We start from the raw sequence: 22,006 nt of genomic DNA, 5'->3' as shown, positions 1-22,006 counted from the left end.
CTGCGCAGGGTTGCTCTCAATGTGTTCTTCTCCTGGTCTGTACTCCTGTCTGGGATTGCCCTGACCCAAGTGCAGCACCTTGCACTTGGACTTGTTGAATCTCATGCAGTTCACATGGGCCCACCTCTCCAACCTGTCCAGGTCCCTTTGAATGATGTCTCTTCCTTCTTTGGTATCAACCACATGTCTCAGCTTGGTGTCATTTGCAAACTTGCACTCAATCCCATCATCTATGTCATTGATGAAGATATTAAAAAACACCGGTCCCAAGACAGATCCCTGAGGGACACCACTTGTCACTGGTCTCCACCTGGACAGAGAGTCATTGACCACTACTTTCTGGGTGTAGCCATCAAGCTAATTCCTTACCCACTGGATGGTCCACCCTTCAAATCCATATCTTTCCAATATAGAGATTAGGAGGTCATATGGGACTTTGTCAAAGGCCTTACAGAAGTCCAAGTAGATGACATCAGTCTGTCTTCCCTTGTCAACTGATGCACATACTCCATTATAGAAGTCCACCAGACTGGTCAGGCACGATTTTCCCTTGGGGAAGCCATGCTGGCTGTCCCGGATCACCTCCTTGTCCTGCATCTGCCTTAACATTGCCTCTGGGAGGATTTGTTCCATGATCTTCCCAGGCAGGAGGTGAGGCTCACTGGTCTGTAGTTCCCTGGGTCTTCCTTTCTACCCTTTTTAAAAATGGGAGTGATGTTTCCCTTTTTTCAGTCACCGAGGGCTTCACCTGACTGCCATGAGTTTTCAGATATGAGGGAGAGAGGATTGGCAATTACATCAGCAAATTCCCTCAGTACCCTGGGATGCTTGTCATCAGGGCCCATAGATCTGTAGTTGTTAAGTCAGGAGGTTCCGAACTTGCTCTTTGCTTACAGTGGGAGGGACTCTGCTCCCCTAGCCCCATCTAGAGTTTCAGGGACACAAGAGTTGTGGGAAGCCTGACCACTACTGAAGACCAAGGCAAAGAAGTTGTTAAGTACCTCTGCCTTCTCCCCACCTGTTGTTACCAGTTGAAGATGGAGGTCTTCATTTGTCAGAGGCTCTACACTCTTCCTAGTCTTTCTTTTGAGGCCAATGTACCTGTAGAACTTCTTGTTATTCTTTGCATCCCTCACAAAGTTTAGTTCTGTCAGTGTCTTGGCTTTCCTGATCCCATCCCTGCACATTCAGACAGCATTTCTGTACTCTTCCCAGGGCACATAGCCCTGTTTTCACCATCTGTGCATTTCCTTCTTCTGCCTAAGTTTGACCAGTAGATCCTTATTCAACCATGCCAGTTTCCTACCTTCCCTGTTTCATGTATTACTCATGGGAATAGATAGCTCTTGTGCTCCAAGGAAAATATCCTTAAAGAGTTGCCAGCTCTGATCAGATCCTCTGTCCCTAAGGACCGTGTCCCATGGGATCTCATTCACTAATTCTTTGAACAGCTGGAAGTTGGCTCTTCTGAAATTCAAGGTCTTGACTTTGCTTTTAGCCAGGCCCATATCTCTCGAGATCACAAACTCAACCAGGGCATGGTCACTGCAACCCAGGATTCCTCTAATCTTAACTTCTTTAATGAGCTCCTCTGCATTGATGAGCACCAGGTCCAGCACCCTTCATATTAAAATGGTGTAAGCATCAGCTGCCTTTCTCAAACAGAGGAGCAAGGAATAGTGGTTAATACCAACAGTTTTAAGGGTGTTTATTGATTTAACCCTGCTGTGTGATCAAAAGCATTAATTGATTTATTTTCTTTCTTAAATAAGTTGTGCAACCACTTCAGTCTATTCAGAGTGTCCTAGAGGAGAAGAGGGTACGGCAAGGCAGCTGGGCAGTGGGATCCCTTGCTTTTTCAGGAATAAAGGGATTCTACTCATTACATAATGATACTGCCTAATGTAGTAAAGAGTCCTCATTTTAGTTTTCTGCTCTGAAAACATCTGTGCACTTCTGAGTCAGACAACAGAAACATAAGCTTCCTGGTTTCTGTCATAGTCCTGATTAAAGAAGACTCAAATGTCATTGAGTACGGATGCTATCTGTAGGAGTGAGGGATTTAATTTTGAGCCTCATATTTCTTTCTTATATTAAAGCGAGACACTGAAACATCACTTGTGCTTTGCTATGAATTTGTTTAAAACATCTATGGTGCATAAAGTGACACAAACCGTAATCTTATGCAAACATAGGTTATAGTATGTTTCACATCTGTAGACAGCTCAGAAGTACAACATTTTCTAAAGGAAAATAAAACAGGCTCAAGGAATCTGAGAAGTGTGAGAGGTGGAAGGTTTCTTTTGCATCAGAAACAACAGAGATGTCTTTGTATCCTCTTCCAATTACAACTGCTATTCTCTTACACAAAGATGCTTGTGTCATTATTCTGAGTTTGCCTGTTGGCTATGTTAACTTTCAAAGAGGCTACAAGGTTACTGTCAGATTTGATTTAGTAAAATAGATGGTGATTTTGTGTGTTCTACGTGCACTATGACTTTGTAGTATTATAGTTTGGTTTATTCCACGAAAAAAGTGGTATGGCAAAAAGTATAAAAGTTATAGTTGAGAGGAAACAGCTGCTTTTACTCAAGCCGGAAAAAAACAAAACAAAACAAAAAAACCACTATTTTTAGGTAAGGCAGAAATATTTTCTCAAGTATTTTGCATCTGCTAATACAATATCAAAAGATAGATGTAATATTTGGAGATTCATGGCAATTATATCTAGCTTCCTATAGAAATTCCTTTACATGCTGCTACTGCTCTTTTTCAAGGAATAAATTCAGCTTGAACATATGTGCCATGTTAAAATTGAATGCTTCACTAAGGATGTTTACGCATGGACCAGCAATTAAAGCTCTAATTCTCATCTGTTGTTGGGTCAACCTGATGGTTACCAGTTAATTTGGGTGATACAAATTGGCACTTCACTTTACTGAATGCTTCTTTAAAAGGAACCAGAAAAGTCTTTTTTTTTTTTTTTTTTTTTTTTTTTGCGTTAAAGTGCAGGACTTTTACTTTAAACTTACAATGAAGAGCAGTAGCTTTTCTATAACAAGAAAGAACCTTTCTATTTAAAACTTTAAACATCTTGCTTTGGATGTTCCATTTCAAATGTCCAGAGCATCGTTTTTAAACTGCTGTTTTCTTTTTATTCTTTTGTTATTGTGCAAAGCTGACAGTCAGAAAACAAATGTGACAGCCCTAGCCTCACAATTATTTTGTCTTAAAGTTGTCTGAAAAGGGGTTAGATCATGGTGATATTTATCTCTGTCTCTAAAACGTATTTATAGTGGCACATAGCGCTACCATATAGTGGCTTTGCTAGAGCAAGAGAAGTCATCTTAGTTTTTATGTGTCTGAGTAATTGTTATCCATAGGTTCATGACTTGTGCATCCTGCCAATAAGCACACAGAGTTGAAATCCACACGAAGGTCTTTTAATTAAATAATTAGTTACATAACTCTGCAGAGTCAGGTGCTAGGCAATCTTTCACAAAGCAAACACACCTCTGACTTGAATCACTGCTATTTATATAGAGTGAAGTTGTGAAACTATCTCTCTGGCTACTTTTAATTGGCTGTTTCAGCTCCCCTAACTTATCTCAACTGAGTTTGCGCATTACAGAGGACCAGCAGGAGGGAACACCAAATCTCACATTTGCATACATTAGCATTTTGATAGTTTTTTTTTTAATTACATTAATGGTCCTTAATGAGCAAAAGGTTACCATAGGTCAGTCTGGAATCTTCCTTCAGCTGTTTTTCTCCTTGTTTTCTAGCTTTCATCCCTTATTTCCCTTGCTTCTGCTAGGTCAAAGCTTCTAATCTTCCTGTTTTCTTCAAGGTTTCCTTGTTTTCTCAGTTTAAGACTACATAATCACAGAATGTTTCCTGAGATCCATTATAAAATTGAGATATCTCAGAATCTAGATTCTTTGATTTACTTGCCAATTTTGACAATTAAGTTATCTAACTTCCACATTTTCTTTAATTTTTTTACCTTTCTACCGCTAAAATAAATTGCAAGTAGGATTATTTGCAGGAATTCTGATAAAAGAGAACTGTAGTTTATATGGAACACAAGCAAAATATACTTTACTTAAGAAAAAGGAGAATTATTTTTCTAGAGGAGATACACATCCACTCCTTCCTGGGTTGCTTTTTGTCTGCATTAACACATCTATACCAAGGCAGAATGTCTGACCTAGACTTTTAAAATGCAATTGCACTGTCTACATCCTCATCTGTCTTTCTGTCTTGCTCCAACACTCCCTTGGCTACTGCCCATCTGAATTCAACAGTAGACCTCTAGGTCCTGATGGCTTGCTCTCAGTGCTGTGGCTACAATCCAAAGAGTTCATGTGGTTGCACTTAAAAATCTTCCATGCTCACGGTGCCTCCTGTATCAAGCTGAATTCCCTGTTAGCAATCGGTGATCCAGGGATTTTATTCCCAGTGAGATCCTTATTCAAGCAATGGCCATGACCGGTTCAGGAGAACCAGGTAGTGATTGCCTTTCCCACATTTTCTTAGGACAAAACCAGTTCAAAAGTCTAATTTCCCACTATTGGGGTCCCACTGGCCACCACTTTTTTCACAGATGGAACTGTTTCAACAGACAAGGTACTTTTGTGCAAGTACACTTTGTTCAGGAAACATGAAGTTGCCATCCATGACTGATGCTTACCTGATGTGCTTCTCTTATGGCTGTGCACTGATGTCTGTCATTTCTGCTGAGCTTCAATGATCAGGCAGAGTCTGAGTATGTATCCTGACACTCCACAAGCAGCTGTGTGGGTGAGGTCTTCATAAGGACTTGACACAACAGAGCTTTCTTCCTCTTCTATGTGACATTTTGTTTCATTCATAAATGTGTTTTTTTTCTTCCTCTTTGTTTCTTTACACGTAACTTGATTTATTACAGTCACTTTGATTAGTTAACATCAAGCAGGAAATGAATTCACACTAGAGCATATGTGAAATGGAGGTTTTACATGTGATTTGTTTTACCTAAGTGGCACAGAGGATAAGGGTTATTACAGGTATATTCAAGAGCAGCAGGTAGACCCCAATCTTCCAGGCAGCTCTTAAGATGACATTCATGTAAATGCTAGAAAATCTTTGTCTGGAAATGCTAGAAAATCCTAGCATTTAGGAATAACGGTAAGAAAAGTGTTCTCTGTAGAACCAATTCAGTTAGGGTTCTGAACAATTCCTCCCAAGGATGGATGTATTTTTGTTCTCATCTCTTACATAATAGCAGTCTTACTCAAGATGTAATAGAAAGTGTAATAGGCAAAAAAGCAATCCTTGTTTTCCCTGGGCTTTAGAATTAGCTAGCTTCACTGGTTAATAAGCTATTATCTCTTGACTGAGTGAGTATTTTATTTACAGCTTTATGATCTCTGAGAAGGGGCCAGACGTAAGTCAAAATATCAATATGTATTTACCTGGCCAACTATGTGCACAATTAGTAAATACCGTTATTTGAATGCCAGGTCTGCAGTATTTATTTATTTATTTATTTATTTATTTATTTATTTATTGTAAGGAACAAAGGACTTTGAAACACTTTGAATTTGCTGTCTCATTAGGAACTAAACAATCCTGGTTCTGGAATCTTTCAGGATGAAAGTCCTGTGTGAAAAGTAAGGTGTGACTACCTTGCAGAACACATATTATTTGTCTCCTATTTAAAGACAACAAGTCACTATTTAGATTACCTTTTGCAAATCGTAAGATTAGTTAAACTGTTCATCTTCACACGTGTATACAGTTGTCAGCAGTTAAATTCTTTCTATCGTGTAAATTTGTCAGGAAGAAATTTGTACTTCTGAGGGCAGAGAGAGTCATAGTACCTGTACACCCAGCTGCATATTCAGTGTAGGATTCTCTCAGTAAATGTACTTCTTCCACAAATAGGACTGGTGGTAAAATGAAAAATCTTGTTTCGAGTAAGAATTACAGTTTTCTGTGGTTAAATACATTTCATTTTATGAGGGAAGATACACTGCAAAATTCTAAGGCATTGGGATGTTGGGTGGGGTGGCCACTAGAACAAAACCACACCACCCACTGACATGCAAGCAAAAGTTAGTTTATTGGCAGGATGGATATAGTGAGTGTAAAACAATTTATTTTCTGCAAATGTACACACACTACATTCAGATTAGAAGGTTAGCCTGGATGGGCTCTGGTGTACTCATGGCCCTTAGATCTTGTAAATTATAATAAAAGGGAGTTGAAGTTATGTCATCAATAAAGTAGTAGCAGTTACTAATCCTAAAAGAACCCTGGTGTCCGTGTGGTCCATTACGCCACAAATGGAGCCTGAACAGGGACTTGAAGAAAATGAACAGGGACCTGAAGAACAGGAGCAGGGACAGGCTAACAGAACAGGGACCAGGACAGGAACAGGGACACTGATCGCTTCATGAAGTTAGGTTCGTCCAAACTCAGCAAACCACTCAGAGGAAGCTCCTACTGAAAGTCGCTGAAAGGAAGCGTACCCAAGCTGGAAGGAAGCTCAAGCTGAGAGAAGCGGACCCGTGCGCACAACTGCCCCTCACTGGCCGAAGGTAAGCAGTTGCGCGCTATGGGGAATCATGTCCTTAGAACCAAAGAATGTCCTGGTAACCTTCCAGTTTATTCCCTTTATTACGAATCAGACAGTTCATGATCCTGAAACATGGGACCAAATTGAGGTCAAGGTGTGGGACTCTGCTACTAAAAATGACAAGGTTGCGGCTGGATTGCTCGGCACCTGGTGAGCAGTCTCTGAGGCCTTAAAGAGCCATGTGGGATCACAGTCAGAAACATGTGGTTTCCCAGATAGTAAGGGAGCTGTGGGCTCATCCACTGATCCTCCTGCTACGCCATCGCCTCCCCCGCCACTACTGCTATCGCAGGCTTTTGCTGTTATACCCCCTGATGACCTGGACGTTCCTTTTGATCCAGGCCCTATAGGCCCTGAAAAGGAGCCGGATCTGTTTCCCTTTGATCCAGGAGGAATAGGATACCTAGGGCCCGAAGGCCGAGTTGCTTAACAACTTAAAGCAAGACATATTGTTCCCACGACTAGCCCTGGAACTCGCCAGTGCTTGTAATCAAGAAAAGGAAAGGAAAGTGGAGAGTGTTACATAATCTGAGAAAAATTAATGAAGTCACAGAAGATATGGGAGCACTTCAACCGGGATTGCCATCTCCAACTATGCTCCCCCAGTCATGGACATTAATAGTAATAGATTTTAAAGGATTGTTTGTTACACATTTGCCAGAATTCGTAAAACATCATTATGTTTATGTTTCAATTGATACCTTTTCTGATTGTATTTTTGCATCTGTCCATGCAGGAGAAAAGGCAAAGGGTGTGTGTAAACATTTTGTGTCATTTTTTGCCACATTAGAAATCCCCAAAATGATAAAAACAGGTAATGGGCAGGACATGTGACCCATGCAACCCACTTTTTTTTCAACAGTGGGGTATTCAGCATCTGATGGGTATACCTCATTCTCCCCATGGGTCAAGCAACTATTGAACAGGCCCATGGTACCCTAAAAGCTATGATTCAAAAACAAAAAAGGGGGAATAGAGGTGTGACCCCCAGGAAAAGATAGCTAAAGCATGCTACTTTCTTAAATTTTTAAATCAATGGACAGAGGAAGGTCCTCCAATTCACAAACATTTTAATCATAATACCTTAAACTCAGTTAAAGAAAGGGCACAAGTCATGGTAAAAAATTTAAGCACCGATTAATGGGAAGGGCCCTACTCTCTAATAACTTGGGGCCGAAGTTGTGCTTGTGTTTTAACAGGAGCCGGTCCAAGATGGGTGTTAGCACAATGAGTCCATCCATCCACCTCATGGTCTGCTTAACATGATCACAGCACTCTCCTCCGTGGTTTGGACTCCAGCTCAAACAAAAAACAACGTATGGGAGGGTCCCGCTGGCATGCAGGACCACAAACAAGGATTCCAGGAGCTGGAGGGGCAGCCAGAGCCCCCCCGGCTGGGCAGCATTCAGTGCCTGCCTCTCCCAGGGATGTGGTTACAAAGTTTGTTAAAGATAGGATTAGTATGCCTGGTAGTTTTTCTCTGTGTTTTAATTTGTGTTAATCATGCTTTCTTAATCTGTGTTAATCGCGCTTTCTTTGTTAATAAAGAAGGGGGAGATGTGTCCCTCCTCCCCAGGTTGGTGTAGGGCAGCACTGTGCTCCTCTCATGAGCGAACCTCTCTTGGGAGTGAGGAGCCACAAACTCTGCTCCATCCTACTGCTGGCTCTTGGCCCAGCTCCCTGGGATCTGGACCCACGCCAGGCTGGGAGAGCAGTAACTGGTGCTGCGCTGCCGACAGGAGAGCATAGAGCGCCCGGCTGGGGCCGAGCCCCCTCGCCTGCTGACTGAGGAGGAGTACCGCATCCAGGGCAAGGTGGAGACGTGCAAGGCCCTCGAGGAGCTTCGAAACTACTGCAGAAGCCCAGATTTCTCTGCCTGGACCACAGTCTCCCGCATCCAGTCTCCCAAGAGGTTTGCTGACTTCATGGGCAACGCATCCCACCTCACCTCCAGTGAGATCTCTTTCCACAAGCAGGAGTATGGCCTGGGTGGCAGCTTCTTTGAGGAGCAGCTCTCTGAGGAGGAGGAAGATGACTCCTTTGACACAGACCACAGGAGTTACTCCCTGTCCTACAACCTCCTGGATGCTGATTGAGGTCAGCTGCCCCGGACCCAGGAGGGCGAGGGGCAGAACTGCTGGAGTCACCCTGCTTCCCTGACACCTGTGGTGCCCAAAGCCATGTTTACAGGGGACAGCTGGTGTTCTCTGTGCCCAGCATCTCTGATCCCACCCCAAGCAGGGCTCCTGTGAGCCCTGCAGCACAGCCAGGCTGGTAGGAGGATACAGGGGGCTGGCACCCTCACTTTCCCCAGGCAGCTCCGGCCAGGCTGAGGCACCAAAGCTCTAGTCATTGCAGCTCTCTGCAGCTCTCGTTGGCAGAGGGTTAGAGGGGGCTGGGCCTAGACCATGGGGTCTGTGCTGCTGCCAAGATGTAGGATATGCATATTATGCATATTCATGCATAGATTTATATGCCCCATATACATACATACTATAGTACCAGTAATATACATTATATACGGACTATCTTACAAGCAGGTGCTAAACCCATACATGTACACGGCCATTAAACCCTCAAACACACTCCTACCAAGCCACCCAGCATGAATGCTCTAGGACTACACACTAAATACCCAGTCAACTTCACTCACGTACACAACAAGACCCCACTTTAATGAATGCTCACAGGACATACCCTTAACAACACCTCTCCACCACATATCTCATGCAGTTCGTATCAGATGGATTTATTAATCGTACTCCTCACGTGAAATCAGCAACCCGTTGCATATAATGTCCGGTATGACTAGCTTCAGGCCCATACGTTCCCCCTAAACCCCTCGCCCTCCTCACATTTTTGCGCCTCTGGTTCCTCGGTCAGGGCCATCCATTGGGTTCACTCACCTCTCCTTGCCCTTCAAAGTGGCATCTGTGAGTACTTTCACCTTCTCAATGCGTAATCGCGGCATGTTCCAGCTTTTTGGCGCCTCTGGTTCCTCTTATTTTTTCCGGGGTTACCTCACAGGTGGCCCTTCCCAGTGATCTCGGGGGTCCCACAATCTAAGCCTGGACACACCTGCCTCACGGCCTATCCTATATTTCAGGGGTCCCTCAATGAGACGGTTGGCGTATATGGGGAATCATCTTGGCACTGATGCACTTTGACCACATTCAGTTAATGTCACTTCCACCCTCCGTGGAGGTCCTGAGTTGAGCTGGACTGAAGCCACCCTGGCTTTTGGGGTGTGTGCTTGCATGCCTCCTGGTGCACACCTCGGAGGGGCAGGGACCTCCTTCCCAGGCCTTGGCACTGAGCTGCCTCCTGTGTGCGCGCTGAGCCCCATGCCCCTGCGCTGCGGCTGGCAGGGGGGAGCCCCTCTCCTCCCCCCCCCACCTCACTCTGACAGGGCGTCTCCACCCTTCAGGGCGGGAATGGAGCAAAAGGTCCATCTCGTGTGCAGATGCCTGCAGGAGACATGTTCATAAAGGAACTTTGGACCCATCCTGCCGGTACCTGTGTGCTCAGCACCTGCCTGCTGCGAGGCTGCAGTGTGGGGTGAGAGCACCCAGGGGCAGCTGCTCCTCTTCGTGCTTACCAAAAGTGCCCGAGGGCTGCAGCTGCTCAGGCTGCACCTCTGACTTAATCCCCTACAACTACCAAAAATCCCCCAGTGCTTCCCGGGCATAGCCCCAGCTCCGTGGGCAGGGGACTCCATGTGCATGTCACAGAGCTGGGTGTGAGGCCCGGTGCCCCGTGGGTCGCCCCCAGCACCCCTCACTGGTTGCCCCCAGCACCGCTCGCGGGTGCTGGCTCAGCCTCCCCTTCTCCCAGTGCAGACGTGCCACCTGCATCCTGCCCAGCAGGGTGCTGGTGCCTCCATGCCCCTTCCTCTTGGTGCCAGCCAGCACCGAGTGCCTGCGTGCTCCCACAGCAGCACCTGGGAGCACACCCACAAAGTGCCTATGCCAGGGGGTGCAGGAGCTGTTGCACTGCTGCTTTCAGCCCTGTCCCACCATGCTCCTCTCGCGGCCAGCGCAGGGCAGGAGGCCTGACAAAAGAAGCCTGGATGAAGCAGAGATCTGGGGGGGAATGCCCAATCTATGCAACTTCTTGTGGGAGTGCGGCTATGGGGGTCGACAAGCCCCATGGTTGGTGATAACATTGGACTCTTTAACGATGAGGCCAGGAGGAATGTAAAGTGTTTAGAAGGAACAAAGAAGGGTGATTAAGGAGATGCCTTGCTGTCTTGGACTGCTTGTTCTCCAGCCTTTAAGGCATGGAAGTTGCTGGGTGTTTGCTGTTGCTGGGCAAAGTTGTTGTCCAATGAATAGTTAGTGGAAAAGTACTGCTGTGGGGCAAATGGTGTAAGAAGGGGGCCTGTCTTCAATAAGAGGGAGTTGAAAGTTATGTCATCAATAAAGTATAGCATTTACTGATCCTAAAGGAACCCTGGTGTCTGTGTGGTCCATCACACCACACAAAACCACTACTAGTTTAATAAGTTATCAATATAAATAAGCAATTCTCTCATGTCCTGAAATGAATACCTTTTCTGTTCCCACCCCCCCCCCCCCTTTTTTTTATAGTTAAGATGAATAATTCATAAACAAAGACCCCTAGGAAGAGAAATGCAGAGCTTCATTGTAAATGTTTATTTTTTTCCAACTGAACCAAGATGCTTGTTTCTGAATTCCTTTACTGAATTCATCCTGCTAATTCAGTACTGAATAGTATCTCCCAGGGGAGACCATGTGTCCGCTATGTGTAAGCTTTCAAGATAAAGTCATTCTGAAGTATTCACAAAAACTTCACCAGAACCTCAACCCTCTGGAAGGCCTCACTTTCTCCAGCTGTGATGAAGTTACACAAAGAAGCAGGAAAATAGACAGATCTGGAGTGCAGACAGCAGCATTGTGGAGGACCACACTGTTACATGGGCCTGCTATAAACAGCTGTGAGCACAAATTTTTCTGAAGTGGAGCACTGTCATCCAGAGCTCTCTGCCAAGAACTAATATTCTCCCAGTGTCATCAGCTTATCATGTTCCAGGCACCTGAGCCTGTCATGAGGACTGTGATAATTATGTTCTGCAGCCTCGTTTTGTGCAGCTATGCTGAATCTGCCAATCAGTAGATAATCAGTTTGGGGTGCAGAAACCTACTGTTGGCAAGCTGGTAATTGAGGCCTCTGAGGCTGTGAGTAAGTCCTTTCTCTTCCAAATTGTACCCCTGAGTAGTATTGAGTCACTCAAACATCACCCACCCTGTCTAGAGCCATTTGCAGGTTTTCTATTCCTACCCTGTGAGTTTTCACTGTATTTACTTAAAGAGATACTACTGCTCTGCTGGCTTGCAAGGCCTCGTGGACCATTGAGGGAGATTTACTGACTCCATTGATAACTTTAATGGCTGATCTCATGACTCCTATGTTATGTGGAAACTGGGAATCTGACAATATGAGGGAAGTTAGCCACCTCATCTCCACATAGGAATCACATCTTTTAACAAGTCTGAGTCCCCATATGAGTCCTGAGAAACCCAAGTTGGAGGAATAAATCCTGGACACCTGTCATGTGGGTTGTTTAGCCTTGCATCATCTGCTTAAGGGTGGGTGGAGATGGAATGTGGATTTGCTCATCTCACTGCATGGACAAGGACTTTCAACGGCATTATGTACCATCAAGTCCAATGACAGCAAGAAAATATTAATCTTTCGCCTTTTCACCCTATGAAGAAGTTAAATTTTCTATCCAGACTGATAAAGAGCAAGTACTTAAGCAAGTTTTTATCCCTCCACTATCTTCTTCTGGCAGCCACAGCACCCAGGATGCCATAAAGTCTTGTTGCACTTCCCTCTTAGTGAACCATAGGCTGTACTAGAAAACTCAATCATTTGTTAGACATGTCCTTTACAGCAGTTTAATAATATTCCAAACTTTTTGTATGGCTTGTGGCTCCTGAAACGAGGGGCAACCATATAAGTTGATGTCACAAATACCAACAACTCTTTCCATTCTGCATAGAAAGCAGTGCAGAAGAAATCTCTTACTGCTTCTGCACAAAATCTGTATAGCATTTATGCTGACATTTTCACTATAAATGCTGTAATATTGTCAAAATCCTATGGCAAAACTGTTCAGGGTAACGCAACTTCTTACCTTTGTGCAGGATAACAGACACACTTCATGCCTTGTACATTTACAGCATAAACTTTGAAACTTTCCTTTTTCTGTATGTTGCAGCTACAAAGTGTTGTTGTTGTTGTTGATTTATATGATTTCTATGTATCTTATTAGATTCTTGAAATAAAATGCTGTTGATGTGAAAACTTTGAAATGAAGCTAGGAAAGGTGACCTGAAGCTATGATGGTTTCATCGTCTTGCCAAATATACTTATCATGATAAGGCTTGTCATGAGTTACACGTGTATGCAGAAGATAAAATGAATTATCAGGTGAATAGGATAGCATTAAAACTATAAAAGACAATAGCCCCCTCCAGAGCATACAGAGTGAAGAAATGTCCATCAAGCTCTTTTCTCTCCAAATAAATAGAAGAGCATCTAGCCAAGAGATTGTTCATTGGATTTGTGGGTCAAATCGGTAAGTGGACATATTTATCACCAATTGAAAATGCTGAACCTCTTACAGATTATTACGTTTTTCTATACCTTTATATAATATATGATCATTAGCAAGAGTTTCTAGTGCCCTTGTCTCTGTCTTTCATGGTCATCTTGATTCCAAAGAACAATTCATGTTGCAACAGTGTTGTAAAGTGCTGACAACTGAACTCAGCCTGGTTGTTCAGTTGCTCAGATTGGGCTGAGCTGTGCTGCTGAGGATCTTTGTGAGTGGGCATGCAGAACTGTGAGACAAGCTGTGCTGTGCCCAGGCACACAGCAAGGGCACCTGATGTTACCTGCTCTTCACACATGCAAATTCCAACCAGCCTGCTGTGCTTCTCATCTGGTACAAGGGAGGGATATGTGTAGTTAGCTTTTCCAGGCCATTTGGGAGCTGCTGATTGTTGCTAGCACACATTTATCTCAAGAGGATTGTTAGGTTGGTGATATTAAATTATTTTCAGTAGAGATGCCCATTCAGCCGCCTACGAGGCTAATGAAAATATATCAAACCACCGGGAGCCAAACCTTTATTAATTAATTCAGCAAAGACCACTGGTAACTAGCATGTTTCTTTAGGAGATAGAAAAACTTAAAGGTAACCAAAAAATGTTTATGCAGAGTGAAAACAAGTCTGTATGGAACTATTCTGAGAAAGTTCCCATAGAAGAAGCACTGATTTCTTAAGTTGTACATCACATCATATACAGTTATACTTAAATGTTAATGCAGGCACATACCGTAAGCTTACGAAAACTTCTAATGTCAGGGCAACCAATGTGATAGAGGAGAATGCAACTTTTCAATATCTATGTGGTATTCAGTTAAATATGTAATATGAATTGCTAGATGTCACAAATCCCAAGCGTTAACAGATATAATGTCTTCAGGTGAGTAGACTGGGAAGGCAGGTTGAGCCATGAATAGTTTCCATTGGATGGTTTCTAGCTCTATTTGCCTCTGTCCAGCCATTGAAAACTGAAGAAGGGAGAGGTGGAGGTGGGTTGTTTCTCCTTAGTGCCATGCCTTAGGAATGTAAGTAAGCTCTAAGAATGGTTTGTCTTTGTTACTTCCTTTTCTGATGATGTTTTCTTCAACTTCTTAACAAGGTTATCAAATTTGCCATTACAGAGGGACTACAATATCAGGCATATCTGGAAATGAGCAGTATATGATATAAAGACTTATTTCCAAAACTTCAGGAAGGTCTCTTCACTGAAGTGTTAAAGTGAAAAATAAATAAATAAATAAATAAATAAATAAAGATTTGGTTATGGCTCATAGCGACTACAAAAAGGCGACTGAAACTCTCTCTGCTAGGTATCCTCCAACTCCTTCTGCAGCAAATGTATGTTTCCTTCAAATATTTAATGCACATTGGTAACTGAACTTATAAGTAATTAATGAAATATTTGCAAGTAGCCCACCAGTGACTATAAGCTATTCCCTGAATATTTATTTACTTTCAACTCAACTTGAGAAAAAAAAAAAAAAAAGGAATTTCCCATAGTATTTGCTCACTCTATTGATGGTGTCATGAAGGATTAATTGAACACTTATTACTGCCATCATAAGGATAAGGTTGTCAAGGCTTAAATAAAGCTATCAAAGCTATCAAAGGTGTAAATTGAGACAACATGCATGCCTCATCTCAACAAGCCGTTTCCCATTCCTTCCTTATCTCGCTTACAAAAACTTCCACAGTAGAGTGTAATAGAAACCAGTTTTATTATTTAATTATTCAACTTCTAAAAACAAATGTTGCCACATTTCAGAAACATGGAAATACAAAGCATTTTTAAACAGATAAATAATTTTGCTAGTGCCAAACCTGGAGAATAAGTATATCTCCAACACAAACAGCATTTGAAATTTTTGCTAACACCTCTACGTGAAAGAGTATATTATCAGTCACTATGACTGCAATACTTTTGGAACAGCAAATAAAAATTTGCTGCCACTATACTATGCCCATAAAGCGGATGGGCTGACATGAACAGCCTGTGGGTTGTACCCTCCCAGCTGTCTCATCTTCTGGGGCTGTCCACATACTTGAAATCAAGGATTGCTTACAGGACCTCCTCCCCAGCCAAAGCATGCCAGACCACAAAGATGCAGCTAATTTTAAGCCAGAACAGATTGATTACTGGAGAATATAATTTATTGCCTGTCACTAGTGGACTTGAAGGGTGACAAACTAAAAGAAAACTAAAAATGCCTTCCCCCACATCCACCCTCTTCCACCACCTTCCCTGTGTGGCGCAGGGGAATGGGGGCTGTGATCAGTCCCTGACGCTTCGTCTCCGCTGCTCCTTCACGGTTACTCTCTGCCCTTGCTCCAATATGAGGTCTCTCCCACAGGATGCCGTCCTTCCCGAACTGATCATGGGGAAGCTGCTGGGCTCTGCTATCAGAGGCCACCCCTGCAGCCTCCCTGCTACCAAAACCTTGCCACATAAACCCAATACAACCCCTTTCATTACCAAGAAGGGATTTCTTCTCCCAGGTGCCTGACAAGTTTTTAAGCTTTTGTTTTCAGAGCTGCACTTTCCTCAGCTTGCTGAACAAGGTACACCAAAGCAGGTGGAGTTTGTTTGCATCCATGCTCTCAAAAGTCTGGCTCCTGCTTCCTGAAGGTCATACTCTGTTCCATGAATTCCTTTTGCATTTGGAGGCATTCTGTTACTAGCTGTGTTCTGTATAGCTTAATATACGTACATATGTATTGCTTAATATGTTAGCTTAATATATATGTATAGTTTAATATGTTACAACAAGACCTTTTTACATCTACGTAACCTGAAATATGTGATACTCGTTTTTCCCATAATGTGTAATAGAGATAATTTAGTGCATTGGCTACCACTGCATGTATATCACTTCTGGGATACTGGAGCATTAGCATGTCATAATGCATTATCATTTGAGAACTTATATTTTTATGTAGCTTTAAATGTGCCATGCTGGCACAGTGTGACTTTATTGTTGTCCTGTGTGGACTTCAGACTAACAAATGAATACCTTTAAAAGTTATTTGTTTTTGTTACTTCATTACTTCATTACATTTTGTTACTTCATAAACCATTTCTCCCATGTTTACATCAAACTATTAAAAGCTTTTTCTGTTATACTCATGTTTGCTATTAAAGCAAAAACAAACAAACAAAAACTGTACTAGGTTTCCATATCAAGGCTTTGGAAGTGGGAGGCTGCAGGGGTGGCTTTTGTGAGAAGAATCCAGAAGCTGCCCCATGTTAGATAAGGGCCCCGCTGCTGGCCAGAGCTGAGCCAATAAGCAATGTTGTTTGTGCCTCTCTGAGAGCATATTTAAGAAAGGGAGAGAGAGAGGAGTGAGAAGCATCCCTGCAGCCCCCAAGGTGAGTGCAGGAGCAGGGCAGGAGGTGCTCCAGGCAGGCAGCAGCAGTTCCCCTGCGGCCTGTGCAGAGGCCCCTGGTGAAGCAGGCTGTCCCCCTGCAGCCCATGGGTCCCACACGGAGCAGATCTCCACGCTGCAGCCCGTGGAGGAGCCCCCGGTGGAGCAGGTGGATGTGGCCTGGAGGAGGCTGCGGCCCATGGAGAGCCCCCGCAGGAGCAGGCCCCGGGCCGGAGCTGCAGCCCGTGGAGAGGAGCCCACGCAGGAGCAGGGGGCTGGGGGGAGCTGCCGCCCGTGGGGGACCCGTGCTGGAGCAGTTTGCTCCTGGGGGATGGACCCCGTGGTACGGAGCCATGTGGAAGCAGTTCTGGAAGAGCTGCTGCCTGTGGGTAGCCCACACGGGATCAGTTTGGGAAGGACGGCATCCCATGGGAGGGACTCCACGTGGAGCAGGGACTAGAATGACCGAGAAGGAACGGTGAAGATGAAATGCTACAGTGTGACTGCAGCCCCCGTTCCCCTGCGCCACTCAGGGGAAGGAAGTGGAAGAGGGTGGATGGGGGGAAAGTGGTTTTGGTTTCTTTCCTTTGTTTTTCACTTTTCTAGCTTGTTAGTAATAGGCAATAAATTTTACTATCTCCCTACTTGGAGTCTGTTTTGCCTGTCGATAATTGTTGAGCGATCGCTCTGTCCTTATCTCAACCCTTGAGCCCTTTTCATTCATTTTCTCCCCCTTTCCCTTTGAGGAGGGGGAGTGAAAGAGTGGTGGCTGTGGCAGAGCTCAGCTTCCCACCCAAGTAAAACCACCACAAACATTAACAGGGTCCTGGAAGATTCTAATTGATTTCTATGTTTCTACCTCCCTATCTGTCACTTGTAAACACCTTTCCAAACCAGTAAATCTGTTAACAGATACCTATTCCAAGTTTTCATATATTGTCAATAAAGAAAGTGGTAGAATGTGCAGTGATAGATATGGTGGAAACTGCTCTTCAGTCCTTTTTCCATGTTTGTCACTCCTCACTAAGGCAAAGAGCAGGAAGGGGTCTTTTTCGGACAACTCCTTGGCAATCACATTTTGAGTGTTCATTAGTGTCTTCAAGAAAGTGATTGTTGGTAAATTTCATACATTCTCTCCATGTACTCTACTGCATAATGTACGTTAGTAACTGATAGTGCTTAAGCCCATTTTCTTAACAAAAGTGATATAGTTATGGAAATAAGATAAACTGTGTATTTTGAGGTTGACAGAGCTTTGTAAATTGAATGACCTATTAGCAGTGAGAAAATTTCCAAACCATTTCAGTGAAATAGATGTGCATCATAAATACAGATAGAATCAGGAAAGACAGACTTATTCTGATAGTTATGATGCTTCTTGCTTTACTCTAATCCTAACATGAGTAGATTTTCAGCGACCAGAAAACAGTGGGGCAGGGCAGGGAGACTGGGGCAAGGGGTCAGATATGTAAAGTGTTTGTTTATTTGTTTACTTACTTGGTTTTTTATTGTTTGTGTTTGCTTTGACTGTGATCTGACAAGTATGAAATAGCATAGCATTAGTAACAAAAATAAGAGCTGAGAAGGTAGCAATTTAGTTTCTATGTCTTCTACAAAGAACATGGAAAACACCAAGACTGTTTAATAGCCACAGTTTCTCTCTGTATTACTCAAAACTTTCATCCCTCATTAGAAATAAAGTCTTTGGAAATCCTATTTTGACTAGAGATTTCAATAAGTGCTGCTATTCAACCTAGGTATTATGTGATTATTCATTGCAGTTGAGCCTTCAGCTGAGTTAAACGAAGTGCACTTAAATGTTCCCTCTTCCCCTGTCATTAACTGCTCCATGGCAGCCTCTAGTTAGGTCCTATAGATCAATGTTTCTCAAACTGTGGGCTGTAAAAGAACTCAAAGGGGATTGCCAACTGCTAGACAGCAACAGTCAGCAGCAGTTCAGTTCCCTAAGTCTGCAGTAGATCTTTTTTCCAGGAGTGGAAAATGAGAAAAACATTAAATACTGACTGCAGGTATTTATTCTACCAACAGAACTCTTAACTACCTTTAGCTGCTAGCAGTGTCTTATTCCCTTCAGCATAAGCAGTACGTAATAACAGTCTCTCACTCCTTTGTCCTAGGAGAACTTATCTATTATGAACTTGGGTGATTATATAGAAATAGGTGAGCAACCTGTAGACACTTGACATATTGTAGTGAGAGTGGATGGAAGTATCAAAAGGTTTTGGAAACACTCTGTCCTTCAGATTTCCCCTGGGCAGTGTCCAACTCCACATTTTTGCCTACTTTACTCATTAGCACCACACAGATGTCTCAGGACATACCAGATGCCTTCCTGTTCCTATTTCAGAGCATGGCACTCCCTGAAGTGTCAGGGAGGCTAAGTCTTTCCATGCCCTGGGCTCCAAGGGGGGATGGGGACCTTGCTGTGGAACAGTCAGATCAGTGCTGACATACCACAGCACAATGGGCAGGGGAAAATTATTCCTCTGATCCATGTCTCAGGCTCATCTTTGACTGATGTCTCAGCAGAAGAGAGGAGAGGAATCAACATCTACCCAGTTTGTCCTGAGTCTGGGCAATCGTCAATATCACTACAGACTGGGTGATGAATTGATTGCAAAAAGCCCTGCAGAGATGGACTTGGAGATACCAGTGGATGAAAAATAGGATATGAGCCAGCAATGTGCACCTGCAACCCAGAAAGCCAATCATATCCTGGGCTGCATAAAAGAAATTGTGGTCAGCAAGTTGCGGGAGGTGATTGTCTTCCTCTGCTCTGCTCTCACTTCCAGTACTACAACCAGTTCTGGAGGCCCCAGTGCACAAGGAACAAAAAAAAAAAAAAAAAAAAAGTCACCTTAGACCTGTTAAAGCAGGCCCAGAGAAGGACTACAAAGCTTATCAGAGGGCTGGAGCAGCTCTGCTATGAAGAAAGATTGAACGAGTTGGGGTTGTTTAACCTTGTCATGGATTTGGCTGGGACAAAGTAAGTTTTCTTCTTAGAGGTTCACTCAATGCTGTGTTTTGGATTTTTAATGAAAATAGTGGTGATAATACATTGACATTTTTAGTTGTTGCAGAGCAGTGTTTATATAGAGCCAAGGAATATTTTTGCTTCTTATACTGCTCTGCCAGCAAGGATGCTGGGGGTACACAAGAAAGTTGGGAGGGGACACGGCTAGGACAGCTGACTCAGCCTGGCCAAAGGGATTTCCCATATTATATGACATCATGCTGAACAATAAAATGGGGGAGTTTGCCAGGGACGGTAGGCCGCTACCTGGGGTCTGACTGGGCATCATTCAGCAGATGGTGAGCAGTTGCATTGTGCAATACTTGCTTTGTATTTCCTTTTATAATTTTTGTTATTCTCCCTTCCTTTTCTGTCCTATTAAACTGTCTTTATCAAGGAAAAATAAAAAAGAAGTGGAGAAAAAAAGAAGAAAGACCATTGTGGTTTAACCCCAGCAGGCAGCTCAGCACCACCTAGCTGCTTGCTCACTCTACACAGGTGGGATGGGGGAGAGAATTAGCAAGGTAAGAGTGTGAGAACTCATGGGTTGAGATAAAGACTGTTTACACTAGGTAAAGCAAAAGCCACACATGCAAGCAAAGTAAAACAAATAATTCATTTGCTACTTCCCATGGGCAGGCAGGTGTTCAGCCACTTCCAGGAAAACAAGGCTCACCATGCGTAACGGTTTATTGGGAACACAAATGCCATCACTCCAAATGTCACCCCTTTCTCCTTTACCTCAGCTTTTATTACTGAGAATAATGTCGTCTGAGCAGTGACTAATGGAGATTACACTGCATCTGTGGCACAGAACACCATAGAGTGGGTGTGAAAAGCTTTCAGATGAGGAGGAGTGGTTCCAAGCCCTCACCTGGGACCTGGTACTCCCCATTATCTTCAAGGTATGGCAGTTAAAGGGTAGAGGGCACTGGCATTTCCCCATCTACTGCATATTCTGTGACTACTTTTGACTACTGTAACTACTTACGACTACTTAAAAGCAGCCCTTTTACCTCCTAGGGCTGCTAATCTGCTGTCGTTGTAGACCAGGGACTCTCTGGGCAGTCTTTAAACAGTCTGCAGAGTTCAGGGCTCTGTGCTGTATTGTATGAGATAGGCACCTTCTTTTCAGGAAATACAGGACAATTTTCAGAGTGCAGATCAGCAAATGGGAGATGCTGCTTATCTCCTGCACCAGGACTTACAGTCCATTAATAGTTTAGTAATAGTTTAGCTTCTGGTTACTGCCTTAAAAGCATTCAGCAGTCACCTCCCTTCATCACCTCATTCCCTGCCCCACACTGTGGCTTGGGGCTTTTGCCTCATCCAGACACTGATTTTCCTCTTTCCTTTTTCTTTCTTATTCACAGTTTTCAAGGTACATCTTCCCTTCACAGCTGCCTTTCTTTCAGCATTACTCTAACAGACCTCCATGCCTCACAGAGAACTGCTCAACAAGATTGTATTAGTGTCAGGACCCTCTTTCTTTGTTCATACTTGACAGTGAGCTCAGTGGCACACAGTCTTATTCTTTAATCACTTGTCAGTAAGTACGCTGATATCTTTTGGGAGGCAAGTAGTGCTTTGTACCACTTCCCCAGGAAATTTCCAGACTGAGGTGACCAGCTGCTCATTCTTCTGTCTAGAGATTAACCCCTTGGTTCAGGTTTTCCTCTCCTCATTTCCACCAACCCCACTCACCTGCTATATTATCCTGCAGCTCTAAGCAGACACCAGGAAACAGTAGTAGAGACATGTCTTTATCCATTCAGTTTTGGACCAGGAAACATCCATAACACAACAAACTTGAATTTTAGAACTGCAGCTTGCAGCACTCAAGATGAGACACAAGGTGAAACCAGCACAAGCAGCAAGAAGAAAAAGGATACAAGAAGCAGTATGGCCAATAAGATAAATAATCTGCTGGAGCTAACAGAAAAAGGTGGAGGGAGATGGTCCTTAATCACTGTTCCTGAAAGAAGCCACCTGTGGGTTGAGCACAGTGTGTTCTCATTAGAAAGCAAGTACAGTGAGAGCAGGACACCTGCTTCACTGTTGTCTGGAACCAGATCATTTCTCCTCTGCCAAGACCAAGACCTGAAACAGTATGGGGCAGCTGGGGACAGCCCAGAGATTTGAATCAAGCTAGTTCCAGACAAAGTTGCTAGGTTAGACACAGAGCACTAACAGGGTAGCAAAAAACAATAAATCATGAGCACTAGTATAGTCCGCCAGAGCTGAGCTTTGCACTCAGCCATTCTTCAGGCTCCAAGCCTCAATGTGCCTGTCCAACAGCTTGCAATTGCTTAACCTTTGATGCCCATCTGTCATTGCACTCAGATGTTGT

The 22,006-nt window shown here is 43.6% G+C and overlaps 1 long non-coding RNA gene across 1 annotated transcript; it reads left to right on the top strand.

The window, feature by feature from the left end:
• Positions 1 to 6,746: 6,746 nt before the first annotated feature.
• LOC308190654 lies at positions 6,747 to 16,590 on the top strand. Its single transcript, XR_013947444.1, has 2 exons — positions 6,747 to 8,534; positions 8,599 to 16,590. It is a non-coding gene; the product is annotated as an uncharacterized lncRNA (long non-coding RNA).
• Positions 16,591 to 22,006: the final 5,416 nt, after the last annotated feature.

Source organism: Anser brachyrhynchus, assembly GCF_964034855.1.
Source record: "Anser brachyrhynchus genome assembly, chromosome: 2".
NCBI lineage: Eukaryota > Metazoa > Chordata > Aves > Anseriformes > Anatidae > Anser > Anser brachyrhynchus.
Note: the sequence above shows the minus strand (reverse complement) of the source record. Positions and strands in the feature narration are given on the sequence as shown.